This window comes from Anopheles arabiensis, chromosome 3 (genome assembly GCF_016920715.1).
Source record: "Anopheles arabiensis isolate DONGOLA chromosome 3, AaraD3, whole genome shotgun sequence".
NCBI classification, from domain to species: Eukaryota; Metazoa; Arthropoda; class Insecta; order Diptera; family Culicidae; genus Anopheles; species Anopheles arabiensis.
Window position 1 is genome coordinate 13289667 of NC_053518.1, and position 14025 is coordinate 13303691.

Consider the following 14025-nt stretch of genomic DNA (forward strand, 5'->3'; position numbering starts at 1 on the left):
ATAAATACTTTTTTCGCCTTTCCACTTGTTTCTGCTTGGAACATACCGGTTTGTGAACCGATCCTCCTCTCCTATAGGTGTTAGGCAATATTGTTTACTCATGATTTTGTTTGTGTTTAAAGATAAAACGATATAAAAAGCTGTATAAAATTTAACTAAACATTAAACTAAGTAAACTAAATATTTTTTCGTATCAAAATCATGAGTTGACAATGTTAAAAAATGCATTAATAATATTTTGTTTAAATGTATAATAATTTGACAACACAAAAGCAAAGTTCAGAATTTAGATCTCGTTTTCAGCGTTTCTCTCTCTCTCTCTTTCTCTCTCTCTCTCTCTCATTCTCTCTCTCTCTTTCTTTCTTTCTTTCTTTCTTGTTAGCCTGCTCACGATAGAGCACGTCGGTGTGACATGGCCCTGGTCCACAACAATTCTCCAAGATGCTCCGTCCCTGGCTGCAGCCTCCCATCCATGTAGACACCCGATCTCCGACAGGTCTCGCTTCATCTGATCCCGCCACCGAGTTCGCTGTGCTCCCATGCGCCATATGCCAAACTGGGGATCGCTGTCGAACACCTTCCTGGTGGGGCATGAAGTCCGGCATCCTCATGACATGCCTCAGCCATCGTATCCTACCAGCATTCACCACCGTCAGGATGCTCGGTTCATCCTACTCCTCCAAACCCCATGCTCGAACACACCGCCAAAGAGGATCCGAAGGATGCGTCGCTCAAACACGCCCAGAGCGTTTGCATCCTTCTTTCGAATGGTCCAGGACTCGTGTCCATCAATGGGCGAAGTCTCCTGGATCTCAGCATTCAGTGAAGCGCATAGTATGCAGTATCCGAATATCGCTGCTGATGTTGATGAACGACCGTCCCGAGATAGCATAACTACTTTACTACCTCGAGATAAGCGCCAACAACTAATACACTGCTTCCCAAATGGTCTGAGCCTCCAGCAAGCAGGTACTTCGTCTTGTCGCATTGATTCTCAATGCAATTCTTGCTGCGTCGCGTTTGATGTACGCATCATACACCTTCGCTGTTGTGCTGTCAATTATGCAGCATTTTATCTTGTATAAATTAAATTAGTTTTGGAATTCTCATCCTTATTTGCATACATAGACAATGTAGAATAGAATGCGTGCCGTACTGATGCGATCAAAATCTGCAGTCCCGAGTTGCTTGAACGTATTCAAGCATCGTGCGGAAGTCAGCATTAACGAACAACGAATTGCAGACCCCTATACTACTGCAAGAACGTGAAGACTTACCAATACATCCTTGGGGTATCACTTGAGGTATCACGATTCAGTGTAGTGTAAGATGTAACAGCACCACAATGATTGCATTACTCAAATAATAAAGAAATATTGACATCGTGCTTATGTCCGTGAGATCCAAAAACACCAAAAGCAGCTTATAATATCATCATGCTCTGTTGCCTATGTTTTAATAGATTTTATGTTTTATTTATCAAATACCGTTTTAGATATCATTTTAAATTACATAAATTTCTTTGAATTTATAAAAACACCTTGATAAAATAAAACTCTTCTCCTACCAGCCAGTCTACAATCATTCCTACGAACTAACATTCAATAAACTGGCCAATGTACTGCAACGATACGGAAAGTCGGATAAAAACAGTCCAATCCCGATCGAGATCACCTATTGATACACCGATATTGCCGCAAATAGAAAAATATGGTCTTACAAATTCAATTCCAACGGTGAGAATTATTAGATTTCCATGCACATTTCACGCCCTGTACCGGCAAGGACGCCCAGCACACGCGGCAGCACCCAGATACCTCCAATCCCCGGGTACTGCATCACTTTCAGTTAAAGCTTGTTGGACCGCCCCCGGTTTGGCCGTATGTCTTTCCCTTGTTGGGTGCGCGGTTTTATTTTCATTCATAAATTTCCCATCATTATTGAGAGCTGTTGGGGCGGGTTGGTTGGTTGGCGGGTAGCATTGCTACCTGCCAAAAGGACACGACCATTTGACCTGGCAACGAACCGGGTGTGGTGGTAAAGGGAAAAAGGCGTATAAACGTTCCGATGCAATGGCTCTTCCGATCTCGATATCTTCAGGTGTGCAAGATAAAATCCCCTCGCAAAAACATATCCGTTTTTATTTCGCTGAGGATAAATCCGGGAACCCAAGCAAAGCAAAAGGATAATGGGTGGGAATGAAAAATAGGGTAAAAACGGGAAGCCCACAATTCCCCCTGGAGAGAAAACAGCGTATTTTTCTCGCCCTCCTTTTGTGCGATAACTCAGAATTTAGCGCATAATCTGCTTCCCTTGGCAGAGGGTTACGGCAGAGCGGGAGAAAAGGTTGAAAATAATACGGTAACGCATTTTTTTGTTGTTGCTGTATCAGTAAGCGTAAAGGGAGCAAAAAAAACCACCATAGCTTATATCCTTATGCCGAACAGATAAAGCCAATAACGAACGGATATGGTGGAGCCGATCGGCAGAAGGAAAATTGATAAACTTTGAGCCTAAAACTCCCGCCCGCTGCCAAATGGCAATGACTTGAGGGATGGGGAGGGATGATATCGCAATGCCTGTCGGTTTGCCGTCCCTGTTCGGTGTGAGGTTGCCCTATTCGGGAAGCGTTGTAAACACTACCGCACCACCAACAACCCCCTTCCCCTCCCAAACATGCGATCTCTCTCATGCTCATTTGCGAAGAAAGTTTATCGATTGGATGTCTCAAAATCGATTTCAATTTCACACTTTCCCGTTTCGCGAACCGGGGAACCGAGGCGGAACAAACAGTATGAAGGCAACCGTTCTTAAAACATTTGCCAACGTCAAAGTTTTGGAAGACTTTGAAGGGAAGACTATTGGATGATGGGATATCATCCCCCATGCTGCCATCCGATCCCGCGAGGTGTCGAGACAATTTCCAATAAGTCTCGCCTAATCAATTCGTGAAAGTTTGCCCCGTGGCGTTACAATTCCTGAGGCTGTGCTGGGGAGGGGGGGGGCGCTTTGCTGGTGCTGGTGCATATTAGCCATGTGCGATTACAATCGAGCTCGAGGTCGCCGTGGCAAGTTGTAAGCTTCTCATTGCCTAATGATGTAACTTTAGTAAGTTTTTTAGTTGGGAAAGCTTCTTTTGCGTCGCCATAGGGTAAGGATGGTTGTATATAAGTTAAAACCAACGTTTAAAAGCATGTGTTTACGCTGTACAGTAATTCTAGAATAAATTGCAATTAGAAATATGTTCATGTTTAAAGTAGTAGGTGATCATGAGGTGATTTAAGTAAAGAGATAATTCAAATGGAATAATATTATGAAATATAATAAATTTAAAACACATTTTCGTTCCATGGTTGCTGAATGATGATCATCATAAACATTACAACATCATGACATCATAACATCATAGACACCATTATACATAACGAAATAGTGTAAATTACAAACACGCAGTTAAGGCAAAGGAATAAATTGCTAGATGAATAAATAACATAAGGGTTCTGATCGTCAATATGAGCTCCTTAAGCTCCTCCTTAACTTAAGATTACTTTCAGAAATGCTGAGATTGACAGTGTTGTTTAAAGAAGAGTAAAGTCCGCGCAATAGCTCCAGTAATAATAATAATTGTAAAGTATTGATCATTTGGTGTAATGGGACTTTGGAACCAAATTATCTCGACATAACTAAATAATCGGTACTAAACAATGCTCTTGGTTTTGAGTTTCTGCTAGAATTAAAAAAAATATCAGTTTTAAACAATGGCCGTAGTGTCAATTGAACCGCCAATAAACTAATTTTAGATGATATACTGAGCCGTCATTTGCCTGTGTTGTAGAGATTCCAGTTCGAAAAGAAGGCATCTAGCACGACAGAGTGTTAAAATTAAAATCCTCGGAGCAGCATTCAACTTCAAGGTTTACTTTAAGATCTAAGGGTTACCCCTATATTAAACTATCTTGAGTAAATGTCTTTTCACACCCGTTTTTTAATTTGCACAACATTATCATCAATCCCATATTGTCTAGTGGTTAGGATATCCGGCTCTCACCCGGAAGGCCCGGGTTCGATTCCCGGTATGGGAAGTCGTTTTTTTGGGTTATATTTACTCTTTTATTTTTCGTTTTAGATCATACAGCGTGGTAACTCGATTTGATGTTCATTGATTTTTACAGTTATTGTAAGTTCCTGTTATAGGTTAAACGTTTAAATTTAAAGTGGATTACTAAACTTAAAAGACTAAATATAGATAACTCAGAAGCTCGTGGTGTATAATTATAGAAACAGATTAACAAAATAGTTCATTTTAAGCATTTAACGTCAGGCTGTTAATTTTTAAAATACATCAATATATTTGTAATAAATTCGATGCTCTATTAGTTTACCAAGTGTCTAGTATAACTGCCTATGTTTTATTATTTTTTTAAATATATGTCTATGAAGAGTATTTACCAACATAATGTCTGTTTTGGCTTCTTGCCATACAAATCCAAAAATATATGTTTTGTATGTTTCTGTGCGTAAATGAAGGTACATGATTCTTTATTATTTATGATCTATTATTGATTGAATTCATGCGTTCATCTGAACGGCCATCTAACTTATGGTTGAACATTTTAGTACACAAATAAGAGGAAAACTAAAATCACACTCTTCAATCCTCTCAAATCAATTCTGTTGAAATTCCTAATAAATGAAAACACTAAACTAGGTGACGTTCAAGGTAAAAACTGACGCACCATGTCAAAAGTTGGTCGCTTAGAGGTAAAATTAAGAAACATTATTATTTATTATTATTATTTATTTAATAATTTGTTGGCCTCTAGGGATTTACAAATGTTTTCTTATAATCTAGGGAAACATATGGGATGAGGAGTCACGAAGACGGGAGTGGAATTGGGAAACTGGGACGTTGAAGTCGAATAGGTGATACGAATCGTTGAATGCAGAAAGAGCGTCGCCAATGGTCGTAGAGCACCACGGTCCATTCACCAACTGAAGTGCAAAATACTTTGTCTGAGCATAACGTAGAAGCAATGATAAACAGACAAAACAAACGAAGCACAAGCACAATCACAGGCACCATAAGAGCCATGTAAAAAACATGTAAAAACTCTTCTAATGCCACTGCGACACAAACAATGGCCTGGATAAATATAAACCAGACTATCATGCACAAAACCGTATGATGAATTAGATAGTCATATGATGCTCTAATCTTTCTCCTTTATGATTTATCTTCACCACACAAAAAAAAACAAAAGCTTTCATTCCTGGCAAGCTTTCAATTATTCCATAAATACAGATATCTCCTGTTGTCACATAGCGCAGGTACTGAACGACCTGTATTAAACCAGGAGGGTTAACGGACACGAAGCGCAAGCCGATTAGGACACGAAGTGACGAGGGAAAAGCTATAAAAAGAGCGCAGGATAAGATTTGCGCCCTTTTCAAACCACTCGCGGAATCTAGACAAATTTTTGGCAAACTAAAATAAATCGTTTCGGCAAAAATTATCCCGCGTTGGTTTCATTTTCCTACATTCCAAAAATTTGGTCTGAACTAAATTGTCTAACGATTAAACGTATCGTATTTCGTTTCGCGGATCGAAAACAAGTAAATCGCGCGTTCGATTAAAAAGTGTCCGTGCCCGGTTAAGTGAAGAGTGCAATGGAGCAGCAGTCAGCGCGTCGTATGCCGAGGGGGAACCAGCTACCCCAGGGGCGTATCAGCAGATGGAGCGCGAGAACGTTCCCAGCGGCCTCAGCGGAGCGTCCACCCCGAGACCATTGCGCGCGGCTGCATTCCCGTCGGAAGCAACCAACGCAGGAGCCACTACCTCCTATGAGTGCGTTGAAAGTAAGGCGGCAAATATGCATCAGCACGAGCTCATCCCGTCGGAAGAGAACACCCAGAGGCGCATTCTCGAAGCAGGAAGTAAGACCCCTCATACACTGGTGCGGAGTAAGGCGGGTGAGTTGAAAGGGTACGGCACGGAGAGCACGATACGAGATAATGAAGAGACGTGGTCAGCGTCGGAAGGGGCCATGGAAGGCGTCGAAGACGCTGCGATAGAAGGGGACAGACGACGCGTCGTGTGCGCCGCATCAGAAGGTGATATCGAACGCGTCGGGCGCGCCACGACGTCATGTGAAGAACGGCGTAGGAGGCGCCTTATTCTCGAACACGAGATGCGATTGCTCGACATTGAAGACGATCTAGGTGGCGAAAGGCCCGTCGAACAGCCTCTGGGAAACAGTGTACCTGCCGTCCGGCGGGAGGCCGAGTTTGAAGAGTGGATCCGCGGTATGGAAAATTCTATGCAGCTGACTGCCCGCCAAAAATGTAGCCCTGTGGTGGGCCAATTCGCGAAGGGCCATGACCTCTACGAGAGTAACACACGCACACTAAAGCACTCCGCAACACAACATGGCCATGCGACGTATGAGGCACCCGTACAGCAACAAGGATACGCGACACAATCGAGGTACGTTGCACCGTACGGACGAGTGACACAATCAGACTACGCGGTGCAGCCTAGACTCCGGAAACAGGAAGGATATGCGACCCATCCAGAAAACGCACTGCACTACGAGCATACGGCGCGCCATGCACACACTCCACACGCGGGTTACGTTCGCACGACACACGGGGCACAGCGGAACACACACATTTCACACGAGGGCTACGGCCACACAATGCACGGTACACAGTACAACACTCGGCCACTAATACACAGCACTACTCTGAGCCAAAGTCAGATAGCGGCCCGCCAGCCGGTACCGAAGGACTTACCAATATTCTCCGGAGTTGTGGATGACTGGCTAGTCTTTATAACGGCCTATGACCGCACAACAGCCTCTTGTGGTTACACGGACGATGAAAATGTTACTCGTCTGCTACACGCACTAAAAGGTCCTGCACTCGACGCAGTAGGGCATCTGTTGTCCTTCCCAGACGGGTTGAATGAGGCGATTGAGACGCTACGTTCACTTTACGGTAGGCCTGATTTGATCGTAGAATCCATGATCCGCAAGATCAGAGGAATGGCGGCTCCCAAGGTCGAGGACCTCTCCACTGTAGTGCAGTTCGGTTTCGCGGTGAAGCGTTTGGTTGGAGCGGTAAATGCGTCCGGGTTATTGGCCTATATGTATGACGTGACCTTGCTGAAGGAGCTGGTGAGGAAGCTGCCCCCCGTCTTATGCATCGACTGGGCACGAACAAGAAAAACGATGCAGGAGGTGACGATGATTGAATTCGGAACTTGGATTAGTGAGTTAGCCAGTGATCTATGTGATGTCATCGATATGACGCCATCCCCGGAAGTGCAAAACGTAGCGCGGCGACAGCCGAAAGATCACTAAACCAACATCGGTACCAGCAGCAGCTTCAGCCCCGTCGTAGTCACCCCCAGCGGTTCCAGCCAGCGAGACCCGACCAACAGCGACCGTACGGTACAGGCCGAGTTCACCCTACCTACTGCAACGCGACGGTTCTACAAGAGGAAAGTGATGGTGTTTTGGACCCGATGAGTCAAATACAAGTGCCGACGACAGCTTGTGCAGTATGTGGTAAGAGCTGCGGTTCTTTAGACCAGTGCGCGAAATTCCTCAACACCACTGTGGCTGCAAGAAGAGCCTTCGTAAATGAACGAAGAATGTGCAGGAAGTGTCTTGGTTATCATGGAGGCAGATGCAGAGCAGCACCGTGTGGCGTTAACGGCTGTAGCGTACAACACCACGAGCTACTCCACGCAAATGATGAACTTCCAGCTAGCACAATCTCGCGGGATTCCTCAGGTAACAATTCGGGGACCGGGACGGGAAACGTTTTCGCACATACAGGAGCAAACGATGGTGCTCTGCTGAAGTACGTGCCCATATCTCTACACGGACCTGCTGGGCGCGTAGACACGTACGCGTTCCTCGACGACGGCTCTACATCAACTTTCATGGACCATGGGTTATTAGCAGAGCTGGGTTTATCCGGAACCCCACACCCTCTGTGCCTGCAATGGACTGGAGACATAAGAAGAGAAGAGAACGAGTCAGTAAAGCTGTCGGTATGCGTATCCGCTCCCCACGAGACATCTACCGTGCACGAAATGTCGGAAGTGCACACCGTGAAAGAGCTAGCGCTTCCAAAACAAACGATGCACATGACTCGTCTGGCTGCAAACTACGCTCACCTGAGAGGTCTACCGGTGGACTCCTATGAAGAGGCCATGCCACGAGTTTTAATTGGCGTGGACAATTGCAGATTGAGCCAGCCACTGAAGAGCGTAGAGGGTAAATGTGACGAGCCGGTCGCCTCGAAGACACGCTTGGGTTGGGTCGTTTATGGCCCTTGCACCAACGTAAGATTCACTCCCGAGTCACAACGTAGCCTTCTTCACGTATGTTCCTGCGATGGCTCGCCTGATGATCGACTCACAGCTGCGGTGAAGGAGTATTTTAAACTCGAATCGATCGGCATCAGCACATCGACCAACAGCCTGCAATCTAAAGACGACGAGCGCGCTTTGGCCATATTGGAACGAGAAACAAAGCTAAAAGACGGACGCTACGAAACGGGACTCATATGGCGCCGTGACGATCCAGATCTACCTTGTAACAAGGCTGCGGCCACAAAACGGTACGTATGCCTAAAACAAAAAATGAGTAAAGATCCCGTTCTATCCAAAGCTATCCAGGAGAAGATGCAAGAATACTTAGCTAAAGGTTATATCAGGAAGCTTGCAGACTCCACATCGATTGTACGGCAGAAGAACGATTGGTACCTTCCTATCTTTCCGGTAACCAATCCGAACAAACCCGGGAAAATCCGTATGGTTTTCGACGCAGCGGCCAAGGTGAACGGAGTAAGTTTGAATTCCAGACTTCTTTCTGGACCCGACATGCTTGCTGGACTCGTGTCAGTGCTGATGAAGTTCAGAGAGAACCGTGTGGCGATTGTCGGCGACATACGCGAAATGTTCCACCAAGTGGCCATCAAGGAAAAGGATCAACGAAGCCAAATGATCCTGTGGGACGGCGAAGACCCCGATGCCGGACCGGCAATTTACGTCGTGACCGTGATGACGTTCGGAGCAGCGTGTTCACCTAGCAGTGCACAATACGTAAAAAAAGTGAACGCAGGACGATTTGCAACAGAATACCCCAGGGCAGTCGAGTGCATAGTACATGAACACTACGTCGATGATATGCTAGCCAGCGTCGAGACGGAAGAGGAAGCTAAAGATCTGGCCGACGCGGTCCGTTACATCCATGCGTGCGGTGGTTTCGAAATCAGAAACTGGGTTTCGAACTCTCGGGCCGTCATGCAACACCTGCAAGAGGATACAAAGGAAAAAATATTAGTGCGAACTATGGTCTATCCACCGAAAAGGTGTTGGGAATGTGGTGGAACACATCATCGGACACGTTCACATTCCGCTTATCCACGAGGCATGATCAAGAGCTTTTATCTGGGAGAAAGCCAGGAACGAAACGTGAAATACTACGGACACTTATGAGCGTTTACGACCCTCTCGGACTACTCGGACATTTTCTAATGTATTTAAAGACTTTGCTGCAGGAAGTTTGGCGCGGAGGCACCGGTTGGGACCAAGAGTTGAGCGACCAGACGGCAGGGAAATGGACGGAGTGGTTACACGTGCTTCCCGATGTCGAACAGGTGACTATACCCCGATGCTATCGATGTATATCCTCCACAGATGCCAACGTTGAGCTGCACGTCTTTTGTGATGCGAGTGAGAAGGGTATGGCAGCAGTTGCTTACTTCCGTTTCGAGGAAGGAAGGGATATGCATATCGAATGCGCTCTGGTAGGATCGAAAACGCGCGTGGCGCCGCTTAAATTTTATCCATCCCCAGACTGGAGCTGCAGGCCGCAGTCATCGGTGCAAGGCTAGCGAAAACCATATCGCAAAATCATCGACTGTCGATCGGACGAACCATCTTCTGGACCGACTCTAAGAACGTCCTGAGTTGGCTTAACTCAGACCACAGGCGCTACAACCAATTTGTAGCATTCCGTATAGGAGAGCTGCTAGAAGGAACCAATCTGGATCAATGGCGATGGGTTCCAACCAAGCTGAACGTAGCAGACGAGGGCACAAAATGGAGCAAACGACCAGACCTGTCAGCGCAAGGGCGGTGGTTCCGTGGCCCGTCGTTCCTTTGGGAGCCGGAAAGCGCCTGGCCGAATCAAGAAGGGGTACCACAACGTACCAGTGAAGAGCTGCGGAAAGGAATGAACCATCACCTAGCAGAGAGGCCGCTAATTCATTTGGAACGGTTTTCCAGATGGAACCGAGCGCTGAGGGCTATGGCGTTTGTGACGCGCTTCATAACAAACATGCGTAATCTAGTTAAGAAGGAGCTGAAAGTGAACGGGCCGCTGACGCAGGACGAGCTAGCGGAGGCGGAGCGTATATTAATACGATTCATACAGCAGAAGGCGTATCGTGGTGAGATGCAACAGCTGAAAAATCGGGAGCTGATAAAGCATCCATGGAAGAAGAGGATCGACAAAGGCAGCAGTCTATACAAACTATCGCCCACTTTAGACGACCATGGGATTCTAAGAGTGGGGGGACGGCTAACCGAGTGCGTGGGAATCAGCGAACCTTCCCGCAATCCTATAATCCTGCCTAGGAAGGAGTACGGGACCGATCTCTTGATGCAAGCGTACCACGCCAGGTACAAACACGTGAATCACGGTACAGCTTTGGCTGCACTAAGGATGCGATACTACATCCCAAAAATCCTGGGGAATACCGTCGCATAAGGATAAGCTGCCAGAAATGCAAGGTGGACAACGCGCGCCCGGAACCACCTTTAATGGGTAATTTACCGCTTCAGCGGGTCGCAGTGGGTCAAAATGCTTTCTCGTTCACAGGTATAGACTACTTTGGGCCCTTTTCTAGTCGCCGTCGGACGACGGGTAGAAAAACGATGGGGCGTCATATTTACCTGCCTTACGAGTCGGGCGGTCCATCTGGAAATAGCGGCATCCCTTAACACCGCCTCGTGTATCCTAGCCATCCGACGCTTCATCGCTAGACGTGGAACCCCGCTCGAAATCATCAGCGACCGAGGGACTAATTTCGTGGGTGCTTCGCGAGAGTTGGACGAAGCAGCGCAGGAGATCGATCACGACGCAATGATGACGGTATTTTGCGGACCGCAAACGAAATGGAGCTTCAACCCCCGGGGCTCCCCACTTTGGTGGCTGCTGGGAACGCTTAGTGCGCTCGGTGAAGAAGGTGCTGAATCAGTTCGTGTTTCCTAAAAGACCAACGGACGAAATTTTGGCATCAACCTTTGCGGAAATCGAGCTGATACTGAACTCGAGGCCACTTACCTACGTGCCGCTGGATGACGAGATGACGGAGCCTATGACGCCGAACATATTGCTACTTGGGACTCCAGACGGAAGTAAGCCGCCGGCTGTGTTCTGCGACAGCCCCGCGGCTCTAAAATCGTCCTGGAAGATGGCACAGCACGCGGCGGATGTGTTCTGGAAGAAATGGTTGGCAGAATACTTACCGACTCTTACCCGTCGAACCAAGTGGTTCCAACCCGTACGACCACTCGAGGTAGGAGATTTAGTTATAATTGCGGATAATAATCTCCCCAGAAACTGCTGGCCAAAGGGTCGCGTTATATCGGTAGTGGTGGCTAAAGACGGTCAGGTTAGGCAAGCCACCGTACAAACCGCGAACACTACCTACGTTCGATCCGCGCACAAGTTAGCATTATTAGACGTAGGAACGAAGAATAGTTTGACACAGCAGTGTGATTGAATTTAAACAAAAAAACTCTCGATTTCGCTCAAGCCGTAAAGAAACATAGACTGGATAGCACGAGGTTGCGAAAAACATAAACAAAGGCACGCGCTAAAGTGACAGGTGCAATGAGGAAGTGCTGCCACAGTTGATGTGAAAGTTGAACTGTGGAACACTTGGGGGGACAATGTTGTCACATAGCGCAGGTACTGAACGACCTGTATTAAACCAGGAGGGTTAACGGACACGAAGCGCAAGCCGATTAGGACACGAAGTGACGAGGGAAAAGCTATAAAAAGAGCGCAGGATAAGATTTGCGCCCTTTTCAAACCACTCGCGGAATCTAGACAAATTTTTTGGCAAACTAAAATAAATCGTTTCGGCAAAAAATTATCCCGCGTTGGTTTCATTTTCCTACATCTCCATTAAACATAAGCGATTTCTTGGGGACAGCCAAATTTTCCCTCCCCACAATACGATCCAAACGAGGAGCGAAAGCACAAAATGGTACAGACAGCAACAAAAATAACAAAAACCTTTCACCATTCAAGCACAACTAAGCTTACGGAGAATTTGTCAGCACACGTCGCATCGAATGGACTGTCCCCGGCACGACAGCGGCTGCCATTTCCGGTGAACGAAAGTCACCTGATTGATTTATGGTTTTGGCTGTATTCTACTTGTCTGCACTCTTCGTAGGAGTTGCGTTGAGCAGCGGGAAGACTCGTGGCTCTGCCGTGCCGTGTGCTAACTCAAAAAAAAACACTCCCAAAACGCAACAAAGCATCACTGAATCTCCTTTATTCTGCCCTAGAACTCCACCGGTCGCACACGTCAAAACGGAAAACAGCCACCTGCATAACTGAATTAACTTGTTCCGGTGAGTCCGTTCCCACGAATGCATGCTGACAGCATTTCAAACCTCGTACCCTCGCCGGGTATGCTGCCGTGAACCCACGTGCGGACCACGTTCAAACGGTCCTGTAGACGCTGTGTTCCACTACGGGTCAGCACGCCGTGGCCGTGGAGCTTTATGACGGTTGACAAAATTAAACACGATATTAATCCTCAGGAGCGCTGTAATTCTTCTGTCCCACGCTTTTACAGCGCCGATCCCGGTGGTGAAGAACGTGTCCGGTACTGGCCTGGTACCGGAAACGATGTCAGTTCGCTCAATGCAGGCCGTTCGGTCACGTGATAAACAGCGGCTTCGCGACAATATTCCCCAAGCGTCACGGCAAGGATGGGCAAACGCTGTACACTACTTTCCACAACCACTGATCGGAACCACTTTCCAAAACTTGGCAGCAAACAATAAACACAAAAACACGTGCCACAATGTGGTGGAATGAAAAATTTATTTGAAAATTTTGTTTTACGTGCAAAACGTGCGCCCAAAAGTCCTGAAACGGCGCAGCTGGTGAAGGTGGTCGGGAATCGATGTTTTGCCCGAAGAGGGGGAGGGGGGAGTAGTATGACACGATCGCACAATTGTGAACTTCGAACGCGGCATTTACCATTAATGTATGCAAAACTATTGCATCATCGAGGGGACGCGCGAACGTGGCTTACTCTTTCGCGCGGCACAAATGCTAATGGAGGCGCCCAGTTTGGCACAGTTGGCTGCACCCGCAAACAGGGCGACAAACATGAACGACAAACAAATTGTGTACGATCGGTATTAAGAATAAAGCAGTCAAGATGGTAGCGTATGCCACTGTGTACGCCACCCACTGAAACCACGTTTGCCGTGTCCATCAAAGGACGGTTTTGCTAGCGCAAAAAGCTTTTATTTAATGGTCGGAAACACACGCATCACAGCGAGACACGATGCCAGGCTTAGCATCATTAGCGACTGAGAGGATGGGTAGAAATATGTTTCTACATTTCCGTAATGAACGACTGTATCCGGCTTGCTGGTTTGTCATGGACAGGCGGAAGCGCAAGTTGGAGAAATTATTTTGGCCTTGCGTAGGTCATGAACCTTGCGCTCTAGCGTGGCGGTTCGTTCATGGAAATGCCCGCGTTGATTGATGTGTAGTCTCTTCTGTATAACAAGATCTTTTGGTTTTAAATAAATTCATCTTATTTAGATTTAGTTATAAAATGTGAGGTAAATACGTAATTTCGATGATTCTTGTAAGCAATATGATTTTACAAATAAATTTAACACTTATCTTTTTTCGTAAACTAATTAATTGTTTATGTTTTAATCAGATTTATAGAACGCTGTTAAAA

General features: G+C 46.5%; 1 non-coding gene across 1 annotated transcript; it reads left to right on the forward strand.

Moving 5' to 3' along the window:
* The first annotated feature begins 4010 nt into the window (after positions 1-4010).
* Positions 4011-4082, forward strand: Trnae-cuc. Its single transcript has one exon. It is a non-coding gene; the product is annotated as a tRNA-Glu (tRNA).
* The last annotated feature ends 9943 nt before the right edge of the window (positions 4083-14025 follow it).